We start from the raw sequence: 12,695 nt of genomic DNA, 5'->3' as shown, positions 1-12,695 counted from the left end.
TCCTCTCAAAGGTAACCCGTCAGTCTTTGCACAGCACGCCAAGGGCTGTCCAAGCAGTTCCCTGCGTCCTGGCACTGAACTTCACTTCTTTTACACTCTATGAACTACACTCACTGAAGTTATAAAATTTTAATTTGGGACTATGAAAATCATTTACTCTATGGTCATGGTAGGGGAAGAAAAAAGACCTCATAATAGAAGAATGAGGGGATGGATTATTTTTTTTTTCTCCACACATATGAATTCAATTTCAGAGAGAAATGAATCTCAGACTGTAAGCACATGAGGAGACCTCTGAGGAGTCAGAACAAAGGGTCTCTTAAATGATAATCAGTCATTCTATCAGCCTGTGATTGTAGCAAAATATTTTTGTTGTAAAACATTTGTCTGACACATGCTTGTAAACCTGCCAAAAAGGATATCCTACTTAAACAAAACAGACATTAGCCTCAAAAGTGGGTTTTCAGTTCAAGACACTACTGATCCTTTTCCTAACTTTTGTTCAGCTAATGTAAGTGATTGGAGAGTATCATTAAATTAAACAAGAGTGTAATTAAAATTGCTGTGTGATGCTCAAGCAGAGGCAATCAAGCCATCCATGCCGTAGCAGCCACAAGCCCAGCCAACCTGTGTCTTGGCACAGTGGAGGAGAGAACAGGGAAGTTGCAAGCCTTCAGATGAGGCAGTTGGGAAGGGGTGCCTCCTCCCTGGACATCGAAGTGTAAATTGTGCCTGTTGGCCATGCTCTGCAGGGCTGTAAGTCCAGCTTGGTGGAACCAAGGTTGTAGCCCTTGCTCTTTTCTAGCAGGTATTTTGCAATCTCATCTCTGTCTGTGCTTTCCACGAGCAAGCAGTAGTGACCATTTTGCAGAAAGGTCTGGACAAAATCTCTCCTACAGGCTCCATGCAGTTGGAATCAGCTTTGGTGACTGGTTAACTCATTGCTGGCAGAGGCACAGAGCCTTACTGTAAACACAGAAGGTATAGAAAAGGAACTGAAAGGTCATCACGAGCTGGGAGGCGCCAGACAGCAGCAGAAATGCAAACAGCCCAGTGGGCCCTTCAGATCAGCAGAGCTAAGTGTTGGACAAGTTCTGCACATGCACAGACAAAGTTGCTAAGAAAAAATGAAACTGTTCCAGGACATGTTACAGTATGCTTGTGGTTATGCAAGTAAAAAAAAAAGGGTTAATAGAGTGAGGAAAAGAAGGGAAGGGAAGGGAAGGGAAGGGAAGGGAAGGAAGGAAGGAAGGGAAGGGAAGGGAAGGAAGGGGAAGGGAAGGGAAGGAGGGAAGGGGAAGGGAAGGGAAGGGAAGGGAAGGGAAGGGAAAGGGAAGGGAAGGGAAGGGGAAAACATTTTAAAATGGTATTAAAGCAGAAAGTAATCGGCTAAATCATTTAATTCCAACTGGTCTTGTCCCATCTATATATTAAATTTTCATATTGACTGGAATTTTGAAAAGAGAAAATTGGGAGGTTACTATGGGTTTAAAATAACAGAATTATTAATTCTTTATTTTGTTTCCATCCTTTGTAGAGGTAATACAAAGTGAACTGTTCTCAGCTAGGAATCAGCCTTCAAAGTCAAAGAGGAAGGAATATATTCTGTAAGGTAGGTAATGTAATTGGTTAGTAGAATTTCATTTAAACAGAATGATGTCCATGAACATTAGTGGCTGAGAAGAGAAGGGCCTTTGAACATATATTTTATTTCATTTTAATTTGGATATGAAGTTCACTAACTCGCACTAGATCCCTCAATAAAACAATAAAGACAGACAATTTAAGGTCAATTAGTAAAATGGGTACATTGGACAGGTAAGATTAGATGGTGATCCAATGATTTTGAAGACTGTTTTAAAGACTTTATTGAAAGCAATTTTAAGAGCTCTCTGTTAGAGGGATAACATCTCAAGACACTCAGACTATATTGAAGCAAAGGAATTCAACCTTAACTAACTTGTTGGAATTCTTTGAAGATATTACTGCCATGATAGATAAGGAAAATTCTAATTTAATAAGGTTTTCAGAAGGTAGTCAGCATTGCTCCACATCAAAGATTACTGGATAAAGGTATAGAACAAAGGATTAGAGCTAGCGTAGGATAAAAATTGTCTCCTGAAGAACAAAAGAGAATGATGCACAGCTATTTCTGAAGAGGAAAAGAGGTTACTGCTTATGGCAGGGTTAGTTGCTTTAAACATCCTAAAATACTGAGGTGTGAGTAATTTGAATAGGACTTTTAAAAGTCAAGGGGCATGATGGAGCATATCTACTTAGTCCCTCACAGCTATCACAAATTTCCCTGCTTCATGAAATGTGAAATTTTCCCAGTTGATTAAAATCTGATGTCACAGGAAAGCGTACAGATTTCTTACAATACTCCCTTGTTCTGACAATGCTTAAATGGGAAACAGAAGACCAATGGAACAGCTCAGTGCCATGCTGGTTGAAAAGTATGGCCACTAGCAACTGTGGCTATTTAAAATGTTTATTAGAGCATCTTTCAGGCTAATCTAATTTGGCACAAGAATTCTAAAAGTCAGCGAAGCTGTAATGCACAGACGGCTAGCAGACTAAAGCTATGTGCTCACTGTCAGCACTGCAATTCAAAACTATGGGCAAATAGATTAGAGCTTCCACCAGTTTCAAAACCTAGATGAAACTGTGAATGTTTCCACCAGAACTACTTTATGCCAAGATTTTACGTAGTGTTAATGGAAAAATTGTTGGAACTTAAAGACTACCTCAGAATAAATTAGAGAGCAGAGTGAAGAAAAAGAAAGGAAGTTAGTTTCAGATAAACAAGAGAAAAGAAGAAATGACTGGGCATATTGAGTAGGACAGGCTCTTCCTGTCCTTGTGCTGAACATTTCTTATGTTGCCTTCTCTGTTTTCTAATCTACTCCAGCTGAAAAGGCTACTCTGCTCTTGTGTTTTTATTTCCATAAGTATGACAACTGATACTGTTCTAGGCCTTTCCTAAAAAGTAAGTTAGTAGCATCTGACCCAAAAGCATACACACAATTCACCACTCAAAGCACTAGAGAGCCAAAGCCAGAAGTCCATATACCAATTCTGGGGATCGTGTCTCCCTTTCTGCACTTCTGGTACACTGCGAAGCAGAATTTTGTAAAGCTTCTTACAGCATTAATTGCAACCTAAAACTGTATATGCATATCATAATTACACTGTCTTCCAATAGATTCAGCACACTAATTGCAGTAGAAATCTTTATTGCTCTCTGCATATGAAGCAAAGTCTGGTGAGTGAGCTCTGGTTGACAGAAAGGCATTTTGTGAATGATTTGCTGAAACAATCTCTCCTGGCTGGAGAGAAGAAAGAAAGAAGAAAGAAAGAAAGAAAGAAAAGAAAGAAAGAAAGAAAGAAAGAAGAAAGAAAAAGAAAGAAGAAAGAAAGAAAGAAAGAAAAAGAAAAAAAGAAGAAAGAAAGAAAGAAGAAAGAAAGAAAGAAAGAAGAGAAGAAAGAGAGAAAGAAAGAAAAAGAAAGAAAAGAAAGAAAAAAAGAAAAAGAAAAAGAAAGAAAGAAAAAGAAAGAAAGAAAGAAGAAAGAAAGAAAGAAAGAAAAGAAAGAAAGAAAGAAGAAAGAAAGAAAGAAAGAAGAAAGAAAGAAGGAAGGAAGGAAGGAAGAAGAACTTTGCAAATAAGTTATTTTATGATCTTTTTAAATTTGTTTTAATTGATTTTCATCACATAAGCTGCAATAATGTTGCAGCCTAAATGAGGACATGGTTCTCAGACACATAGCTGCAGAAGTCAGATTACTTAGTAAAGGGCAATTCATCAAAGGATATGCAGCATCAAGTTACTGTCAGTGCAGAGAAATCCCTGCATTTTTTACACAGCAAACTACATTTTATTGGTTGCCCCCTTCCTAGCTACTGCAAACACAAATACCCATTTTCGTAAGCTTATGAAGGAAAAGTTGGCATCCTTAGACACTCATTACTAGAATGCAGACTGCATCACAGGAAATGCAGTAATGTTCAATCTTTTTCCTGTGTTTTCATCCAGATGTCCAGTAACCTGTGGTATTTGCTCACTACCAATTGTAAACCCTTTAAAGTTTTCTGCGGGTCATCAAACCAGCCTTTTCCAAATTTCCTGAAGAGAATTGCTCTGAATAAAATTCATCATAGAGGGAAAATAAAGAATTGAAACAACAAAACAAATCTGCAACCTTGTGTAAGAGGCAGGAAGAATTACTAAAGAAATGCCAAGAGTCTAGGAAGGTGTCCTGGACCAAAACTGTAGAGGAAGTTTAGGGTATTGAAGATTTATGCAGACTAACCTCCTCCTGAGCAGTCCAGAATCAGTCTCAGCTTCTGGCGCTTGTCCTAGCCCAACCACTAGATGTTGGAGAAGTTGCTTTGATCAACCATTTGCACTAACCTTGTTTGCAGTTACATAAATGAGTAAATCTATTTTTGTCAAATTTAGCCCAGAATAAAACTACAATAACATCTACATGAGACTACAAAGGCCATAGTTTGCCAGTAGTTATGATGCTACACAATGATGCAAACACAATGTTTGCCATGATCAAGAGTTTTGCATAATTCATTACTTGGCTTTTAAATCCACAGCAGAGGTACTGTAAAGCTATTTAATGTATTGTTAGCTCAAGGTTGCAATTGATGAGTGTTTATCCTCTAGAGTATTCTCACAGATCAGATTGGGTGAACCAACTGGTAAAACTAACAAAAAACACGGTGTGCACCCTGGGTTTTCCAAAGCACTCAGTTGTATGGTGGCATGCACAGTGAGCAGTCCCAGCATGATGCAGCTATTCTGAATTCCTCTTTTTATTATATCTGCCCTTACTGCAGTGCCTGAGATTAAGCAGATGGCTCAGTTTGTGGTCATCCCTGGAAGAGTCTTGCCATCACCTGTCACCAAGAGATGTGGCACTCCCAAGTAGCCAGAGTCCTATGGGAGCAACACAAGTCTCAGGCTGACACCAGAGTTCTGGTCCAGCACAGATTTCTCCATTCGGGTGAAAATTAAAGATTTGGTTTTGCACCAAGGTCTGCTAACACAACTGCATCTGGGAACTTTGCTGACATGAGCACAGATTTAGGAATGTTTTGCTAGCAGTATGGTGCTTGGAAGTTTGAAGGCTGTATTGCTAAAGACAATAAGGTGAGGAACTCCCTGTGATGACTGTAAAGGTGTCTTCATGCAATAGCAGTTCACCCATAAACAGAAACTTTACTTGCAAGGGACATTAATGTTCCATGTCATTCCTGGTGTTTTCTAAAAGTGTTCAGAGGAAATTTCTGGCTCTCTGAATGCCGAATCCCAGGGTGTGGAAACAATAGGGGCCATAAATAAATAAATAATAAATAAAATAAGCAAGAATTTTTTCAGGCAGCTTGCCATAAAAAAAAAAAAAAACTTGGCATAAAAAAAAAAAAAGTTATCCCTCCTGTGTTTAGTGTTGTTCCTCATTAGGGACAGAGATTTAAAATTACAACAGAAAAGGCCTTATTTTTTTTTTTTTTCATTTTGTTTCCCAGATAAAATTTCTCTGCATTCAGATCAGCCTTCTCATTCAGTTCTCTTCATTCACTTCTCCTTGTTCCAGGAGTATTTCTAGCCAGAGCCTTTTCCTGAACTTTGAGTCTATTCCTAGCTTTTTCTCTCAAAGAGTGGGTGGCATTTCAGAAGGCTGGGCTCATTTGCCCAGTCACAACAAAGGGAAATAAAATAACCAGCTGAAAAACTGATGCTACTGGAGTGTGTAATACTCAGCATTAAAACAGCACAGAAGTGCCTGTCTATTTATAGTTCTCATTTTGAGAAACAGTGAAGCACACTTTGGGCACTAGGTACAATGGATGGAATGCATGGTCTTGCATTTTGTGTGTGAATGCCTTTTTGTTTGCTTGTTGCAATATCAGTAATTGCCCACAAAAATGGGTTTACTCAGAGGTTCAGTTATTTATTTCATGCAAGCAAATACCAGGTTTTACTTGCCAGTTTGGTCAGCGACTAAAATTTAGATGACTAAATAAAATGCTATGATTGCTGTAATTCAGATTTATTCATATCACTGTCATTATATCTTTGCTGAGACATAGATACTGAGCATGATGGCACAAGCAATGTGTTTCCAGTGTAGTAAGAGACCCGTAATACCTCAATCATCAAGTGATGAGACTTTGAGGAGGACAAAGACTCCCAGTTTACTAGTATCTAATCTTTTTTTTTTTTCCATGTGCTTCATTATCCTTATTCGAGTCATGCTGAATTACATTTAATAAATTATGAGTTTGCTAGTTTCTCTCTTTATTTTCAAGTTTCTTTTCATGGTATAGTTTTCCAGTTCAGTAGAATATGAGATAGATTGAAATGTCAGCGAGTAGAATGACTGTAGAGATAATGAAATTGCTGTTTGAAAGAAATAAAACTATGCTGCACATAGCATGTAGAAGACATCTGCAAAGAGACTGCACTATTAGCAGCAGTCCAGAGATTTTGACGCTGTGTGTAACTGTAAGCCAAGCCTTACTGTGCACCATGTGTACTGATAGCAGACAGCAGTCCTCTGCATAGGAGCATGCAATTCAGAAGTGCTACAAAAGCATATTTGATGGGCCAAGGTAGATGTCTGTGGGGAACTGCATTCATGCTGTCTTTTGGTAGAGCTAGAAGCAAATCTAAGATTTCATAAATTTAGAAAGCAAGCTGTGTTCATAGACAAGACACACATTTATCCAATACACTCCTGAACAGAATGGCAAGCAGATCCAGAAAGTGAATTTGAGGTTCCCCATGGGGTGTCATCGCTTACCATTGGTGGACCAAAGTTCAAAGGTAGAAAATTGGTGAGTATGTTTTTTCACCATTATGGGCAAACTCACGATACCTTTCTACTTTATAACAGCAACTTACTTAGATCAGATAAATATAGTAAAAGCAAATATAAGTGGAACCACCATCATAAGTTTTCTTTTTTTTATTTCTAAGCTGCATCTGACCTCCAGGCTCTCTTGAGTTTATCCTTCAGCTGCAAAGGCACAAATCTTTCGAATTCATGTCTCTGACTGAGATACAGACCTTAGTTTTCTTGTAACTGCACATAACCACTGCAGTGAACAGGATATAAACAGTTCCTTAATAAAACATACAACTTATTACTCCTGGTTTCTTACAAAACAATGTCCCAAATAAAAATTATTAAATGATAATAATTAGTATCTATGTTTAATAGCTGTTTCTCCTTGGGAGACCAAAATTGTGCAGGAAACAAAACCTTATCCTATATATATATAACCTGTATTCTCTCCAGCTTTGTGTCTGTTGTGTTCTGCACTACTTAATAAATATTCATTCTGAGACCAGAGGACCGTGAAAAATGTCCTATATGGTCAGTTCAGAGGTCCATCTAGCCCAGTCCTCTCTCTCCAACAGGAGATGCTGGTTAGGAAGAACAGATGAGCTGAGCCATTCTTTGTGGGCTCATCTCCTCCTGCTCCCCTGCACCCCAGTCCCTGGAGAGGGGCTGAGAGGGCTCATCCCTGCCTGTCCCCGGCAGTCCTCTGAGCATCTCCATGTACAACAACTGCTTTGCAAAACAGCTCAAGACTGTCATGCTATTTGAGACTGAAACTATATTTGATCAAAAGTGGGGAAAAAAAACGCCAGATGAGGAACGGAAATAAAAGTTCTGACAAGAATCCGCCGATGGTGAGTCAGCACGGTACACAAATGAAAAAATAAATTAATTAATTAAAAAAAAATCTGAATGAAGCCAAATCATAAATGCAGTCCTGTGGATCTATTAAGTATCTTAATGCGCTGCTTTCGTCCTGTTCCCTGAAGTTTCCAAACCAAAAACAAGTCATCTGCAGACTTGGCTCCCTCATTGTGTGAAATATTCAGCTATTAGCTTAATCTGGAGGAAAATGGATCCATTTTGTCCCTGGTGGGACTTTGTTTGTCTTTAATAGGGTTACATACCATGGATTGTAGCCCATTGAGGCCATCGATTAAATTACATGTGAATAAAAACAAAAAACAAATGAAACAGATAAATAATAACTGCATGTTATTTTTTTCCTCTAACAGAAATGCCTTTGGGGTAACTGCAATTTTTTCCTGTTGGTGTTGAGAAGGCTAGCAATTTACACTAACAAATTGGCACAATAACCCTGGGAATCCTTATTTTTCTATGAGCAATATACAATGACAAGTTTAATGCTAAATTTCCACTTCCTCAAACACCAATATATATTTCTTCTGTGAAGCAAAGTACTGTTGCCAGTATCACAGAGGGAAAGGCTTATGTTTGACCTTGTTAAGCAAAAATTGAAAATGTTCTTTGCAATCTCCCACATCAGTAATTCCCGAAAGCTCTGTATTGCAAAATTCCCTTCTGCCACCCTCTGATTGTCACTGCTTCCTCAGATCATCATGGTGATGCAACAACCTCTTGGAGCAATGGCAAGAGCTATTTCTAGTGCTTTTAAAAGGTCTTTAAGATCACAGCGTTCAATATAGGCCTTAAAAGCAGCCTGGAAACATTGTTCATCGTGCTCAGCAAAGTTATGTTCCTTTATGTGTTCCACTAGAACTAATCTGTATGATTTAATAATTATTAGGTGGAACCACCCTTAGTCTCCCTAGACAACCCACCAGAATTAACACATACCCTCTGTAGAGAATGAATGCTAACCAGCCACTTGCAGGGAAGATGTGGAATTTCTGTGGCTCACACAGTGTGTTCCCCCACAACTCCTCTTGAGGTTCTCTTTCTGTAGATGATTAAATGCATTATCTTTTTCTTCCTTTCCTTTACAAAAGTACTTTCCAAACTGCTGGTTAATTAAGCTGCATCCTCACATGTGATTACAGCACAGGACTGTGAGTCATGGCAGCTTAGGTTCCCTCTATGGCTATGCCATAGTTACCCGGCATTTTCCTGGGAAAGTCAGTTCAGTGTCTCTCTTTTTAAAACACAGTGTTAGTGCAGGGATTAATGAGATATGCCTTTTCCCATAGTTAGGTTTAACTTAGCAACACTATAATGTAAATGCATGCCTTTATAGTATGATGTTGTCAAAATGCAAAGGACCATAATCATTGTGATTTCTAGTGTTTTCCTGCTGCATATTGATTTGTTTAAATATATTCAAACTTTATTTTTAACGTTGAGAGCATTCTCGTCTTAACATTCTTAACTATAGAGGCATCAGAATTAGGATTTGAAATTATAACTACTGGTCATATAGATTATATATTCATATTCACTTACAGATATTTAATTAGGTGAAACTAGTTCCTGTCTTACAGGAGACCTTTAGAGGTGGTTTAAGTCAATAGACAGCTGTTTACTGTTGCAGCAGACCCTAATTTTAATGTTACTAATTTATAAAACTGTCTCTATCAAAACAGGAAAATCTCTTGAGCAGAAGTCACTTCATTCTGTGATAACTTAGAGATCTAAAGGATTGACCAAACTCAAAATGCAGAATTTCCCAGATTCTTATTCGTGACCACAACAATTTTTCAGTTTATTCAAAAATGACAAATGAGTGAAGTTCCACGGTCAGCTTGAAAATACTTGGCTTGCACAGGGATGGCAATATGCTCACAGCATTTACAAAGGTAGTACACAGGATGATGGATGGATCCACCGAATACAGTGCAGACCCACTACTTGAACACCTACATCATTGTGCATCTAAGAATACAAAGGTCACAATATTTTTTTTAATCCTCACCTCTCTTCAGTACACACACTGGAATTTCAGAGAGTTCTGAGCTATCATGTTCGCATGACAAATACATGAATAAGACTCCTCCAGTGACCTCGATTACTACTTTAGTGATGATATTAACACTGCTGAAGGAATGAGCAGATAAGAAGTTTTTTCATTTTTGCATGTGAAAGGCAAAAGTAAGTTTAGTATCTTCAGGAATTTAACCGCAGAAAGCCAAAGTCGGATGGAGATATAATACATGAATATTTCAGAAATGCACTGCTCTCCTTGAGCTGGGCAGGGAATTGAGGTTTCCCTTTTCGGTGCAGATATGGGAAATCCAGTTCATTGTTAGCTCTATTGGCTGCTTAATTTAAAAACCACAGCTCCTGATTTCAGAAGTTGTAGAATGCAATCATGCTAGACAGCTGACATTGACTTGTCTCTAGATATGTGCCCGAGAAACATCAAACGCTTGTGCTAACATCCCCCTACCTTGCTTCATCAATTTTAATACATAAACCCAAGCAACAGAACTCAAAGTCAGGATCGATTAAGAGAGCAGCGCTCTGGTGACTAGTTCACTCAGTACAACTTCCCGATACAGCAGCAGAGCTTTGCTCTACTGCTGCTTTCTGGGAAACAGGACTGTATGAAATGTCAAAATGGAACAAATCATTGGCATGGTTACAAGGAATACCAACTACACCATATGTAACAGTCTTCCGAAGAAATGGAACAATTTGCAGGCCAAAAATGTTACAAAAATCCAAATGTGAATCACTTATAACAAGAAAGGGACTTAATAAATCGTCTTCTTAACAAATTTGTCTTCAGATTTTACTTTTAAAGTAGCATTGTAATGGCAAAGATAGATGTATAATCATCAGGACCTTCAGCAAATGCATTTTGCTGTCCTAGCATGTAAAAGAACATCATTGAACACTGATGAAAGAGGAGGGGTTATGTGCATTTTCTAAGAATTATGTATAAATCCTTATGCATACTAGCCTGCTAAAGCATTCAATTGTCCTAGAAAACTTTAATTTTTAAAAGGATAATGTTATATAAACTCTTTCTGGTGTGGCTTTTATATAACCAAATTTCTTCTTTATATTTTTCATTATAACCTTACTTGCTAATATGGGGTATACAAATATTATAAATACATATATAATTTTAAGCCTCATCTTTCCTATACCAAATGCAAATATCCCAGTTTCGTTTTTCAGAAGCATCAGGATAGACTGAAAATACTGAAAATACTCATTGCTGTCCATTGCTTACTATTCCTCTCTTTCCACGCTGCACAGACCAATTCCCATTTTCAGTTTGGTGCTTGAGAAACATTTCAGAGAACGCAGACAGCTTCTCCTAATGCTACTTTTCCTTAACTTGACCACATTACACCCCTTCATGTAATTTTTAACTTACTGCCTCAGAACAACAAAAACAAACAAAACAACAAACACAAAACAAACAAAACAAACGAAACAAAAAAAAAAAACCAGACCATAGCATTCAGCTGTGAATGTTCAGCTTGTCCAGTCTGAAGCACTTCGATCAACATGGCATGAAGGAGCATGAGCTTAATGATGAATAAAAATCTAAGAGCTTTTCTTAAGTAACCTCCAGAAAGCCTGTTGTGGTAGACAGATTAAGGAAGTTTCCTTTTCTGCTACATAACTAACATGGGAATAGCATATGGGAAGTCTAATCTCGAGTAAAGAGAACCAACTTTGGAACTCCCAGAAAATCAGTGAGGGTCATTACAAAGCAAGCAGCTATGTAAAGCTGTCTAAAGATTTTTTCCATACTTTGTGTCTTTTTTAAGATAAAAGAATCCACAGTGAATCACTAAATTAAAAAAAAAAAAAAAAAAAAGACATCTTAAAGTTCATCAGATATGTATATAGTTAACTTGGACCTGTGACTGAAATATGTGAGGTTATATGGATGTTTAGTGTCATATGCTAATTAAGGAACTTTGAAACACCACCAATTGCTATGATACGTGATTTCTAATCTCTTCACCTAAGTAGCCTTGCTACTTAATAGGTTTGTAAAGGACAAGCACGTGTATTTCAATGTTGTTTTTCATCTCAGTTTGAAAAGTCAAAGAAAGCAGAACAACACAAATTTTCCTCTAATTTTGTTAATTTTTTGTCTTATGAACTTTTTTTATATTCTAAAATCAGTGGCTATGTTATGATGTTACTGCTAAATCCCACTCATTTACTCATATTCCCAGATGCCCACACAAAAACACACAAAACCTCACCTTTATAGTGGGGAAAAAAAAAAAAAAAAAAAAAAAAAAAAAAAACCATAATCCTTCTGGGAATAGAAAACACGGAGACTAAATCAAGCATTATCCTACTGAAGATTGTTTTTCATGATGCATAATATCATTTTTAAGCAAACAGCCCTCAAGTCCCAGTGAAAATTTTCCTGACACAAAAGGCAGCCTCTTCTCAATCTTTTTTATGGGAGGCTTTGGTACTGAGCAGTAGAAAGTTCACATGCCTCTGTCCTTGACTTTCTTGTGACTTTGTGGCACTCTGTTTTCAGACAGTCCAGATGCTTTTGCATGCACCAACTCTTTGTTTTGATGAGCCTCTCTGCCCTCCACCACCCAAGCATCTTTCCATCGAAATAACAAATTAAAGGTAAGAGATGCCTTCTCCTCCCTCTCCCCTCACCACCAGAAAAAGAAGAAAGAAAAAAGAAGAAAAAAAACACCATGGAGAAATACAGTGGTTCTGTTTTCACTTTTTTTCACACAGATAGAAAACATATTGCATACCACTGCCTAAACAAGAGGGATGAGGAAATCTAGGTGCAAAGCTAGGATGACATTTTTCTGTGTACTGATCCACTCTATTTCCTTTGATTTAATCAGGGAAAATGCTGTGCTTAACACAGCTTCCTTTTAAAACTTAACATAACCCAAGTTCACATTAAACTG

The 12,695-nt window shown here is 37.8% G+C and overlaps 1 long non-coding RNA gene across 1 annotated transcript; it reads left to right on the top strand.

Moving 5' to 3' along the window:
• The first annotated feature begins 1,568 nt into the window (after positions 1-1,568).
• On the top strand, positions 1,569-12,373 carry LOC121066499. The gene is made up of 3 exons (XR_005817803.1): positions 1,569-1,612; positions 4,850-5,016; positions 12,299-12,373. It is a non-coding gene; the product is annotated as an uncharacterized LOC121066499 (long non-coding RNA).
• Positions 12,374-12,695: the final 322 nt, after the last annotated feature.

The sequence above is a fragment of the Cygnus olor genome, chromosome 2 (assembly GCF_009769625.2).
Source record: "Cygnus olor isolate bCygOlo1 chromosome 2, bCygOlo1.pri.v2, whole genome shotgun sequence".
NCBI classification, from domain to species: Eukaryota; Metazoa; Chordata; class Aves; order Anseriformes; family Anatidae; genus Cygnus; species Cygnus olor.
Note: the sequence above shows the minus strand (reverse complement) of the source record. Positions and strands in the feature narration are given on the sequence as shown.